The sequence below is a fragment of the Octopus bimaculoides genome, chromosome 19 (assembly GCF_001194135.2).
Source record: "Octopus bimaculoides isolate UCB-OBI-ISO-001 chromosome 19, ASM119413v2, whole genome shotgun sequence".
Classification (NCBI taxonomy): domain Eukaryota; kingdom Metazoa; phylum Mollusca; class Cephalopoda; order Octopoda; family Octopodidae; genus Octopus; species Octopus bimaculoides.
Window position 1 is genome coordinate 35,474,467 of NC_068999.1, and position 2,138 is coordinate 35,476,604.

A 2,138-nucleotide genomic window follows, 5' to 3' on the forward strand; every position below is an offset into this window, starting at 1 on the left:
TGATCTTCCTTTCTTGGCCTGACTGCCGACCGCCAACACCTCTTATGTCCCTTCTCATTTCCTGTGTCCATGTAGCATGTTTTCAACCAATACCAGCCGTCAACCCAAACGGATCCTCAGTGAAGAGAACCCGGTAAGCAAGAGTCTAACTCAGAGAATCGACGAACATGGCCAAACAGTCTAAGCTAGCGCTCCCGAATCATACAAATAATAAGACACATCCCAATTTCTGCATAGAAATCCGATCAATGGTAACTTATTATCCTGCGAAGCGTCCCGGTACCACAGGAGTTAATGTGGCTCGAAATATCTAAGTATCTAAGTCTCACAACTATTGAGCAGAACAGAGAGGATCAGAGATCTATAAGTCCAGAAACATTGTCCTCTTCCATAGACATCGGCAGCACCAAACAACCTTATCTAATGAGTCCATAATTATACCAGCTCGTCCAAGTCATTTTAGGACTTCAGATCTGCTAATGCCGCGATGAATCTCATTGTCAACAATTTCGACATTCTCACCTGCAAAAGAACCAACTGGGGAAGAGTCCTCTAAGAAGCTAAGAAAGGAGTGGATCTTTGTGTTGACCCAAGAAATGGTAAGGCCAAGTGGTTCTTCTTTCTCAGTGAAAAGAGAGCGCTCCTTAAAACATCGAGAGACTCAATAAGATTAACTGCAGCATCAACTAAATCTAGGTCTACAATTTTTAGTTTCATCGACGAGTGCACCACGACACGATCGAGCCGCCATTCGGCTTATTATTTAATCTGGGATTGAAAAAAGCGGGAGCCAAGACACAACCCTGACAGACCTCAGATCTAACGGGGGAGAAGTCAGATGCTGAGCCTCCAATCCGAACTGCACTGACTTTTCTGTCTGTTTTCTCTTTCTGAGAGATGTATTGCGTATGTGAGTATATGCAGAGGGAGAGAGAAGGAGAGAGAGAGAGAGAGGGAAAGAGAGAGAGAGAGAGAGAGAGACAGATAGACAGACAGACAGACAGACAGACAGAAACAGAGAGAGAGAGAGAGCGTGAAAGTAAGACAGTAAGCAATGCGGGAAGTGAAAGCGGGAAGCGAACAATAAGATAAGGTAGATAGATAGAGAGAGAGAGAGAGAGAGAGAGAGAGAGAGAGAGAGCGAGACAGACAGACAGACAGACAGACAGACAGATGGATGGATAGATAGATAGATAGATAGATAGATAGATAGATAGATAGAGAAAGAGAGAGCAAAGAGGTGGAAAAAACAGAGAGAGAATGAGTGTCACAAGAAAATGGAGAATACTGAACAGGGCTTTTCCTTTTTAAATCCAGTAATAAAAAAAAACTCCTTCTTAATTGAAGAGTTGTTGAAGGGTGTAGGGTACCCGAGGGTGATAATTACAAAGGTGTGGTCAGTGAAGCGAACATTACTTCATTTGTACCATCCTCCACCCGCTATAATACAATTCATATTTTTTAGAGACTTTCTCTTTAATCGCCTTTTACTAAACACTTTACATTCCGATTAACTTCAGAGATGGCTTGAAATACACACTCGCACGCATACAAACAACATCCGCGGCCACACGAACGCGAGAAAGCGTACGCACGCTCACATTTTCACATAAGCGTGTTCAGTGTGTGTTTGTATCCTTTGTGTGTGTCTGTTCGTGTCTCTGTGTTGTTTGTGATTGAGTCTGCATCTCTCTCTCTCTCTCTCTCTGAATCTCTCTGTGTACCTATCTATCTACCTCTTCATAAACATATATGCATTCTTTTATTCTTTTACTGGTTTCAGTCATTTAACAGCTGCCATGCTGGAGCACCATTTTGACGGGTTTTAGTCGAAGAAATCGACCTCAGGGATTTTTTTTAAGCCTAAGTAACGGGGACGTAAACACACTAACACCGGTTGTCAAGCTGTGATTGTGGGGAACAAACAGACACAAAGACATATATACATAGTTATATACATATATACGACAGGCTTCTTTCAGTTCGCTTCTACCGAATCATTCACAGGGCTTTGCTCGGACGGGGCTATAGTAAAAGACACTTGCCCAAGGTGCCACGCAGTGAGACTGAACCCGGAACCATGTGGTTGGAAAGGAAGCTTCTTACCACACAACTACGCCTGCACTTATGTATATATA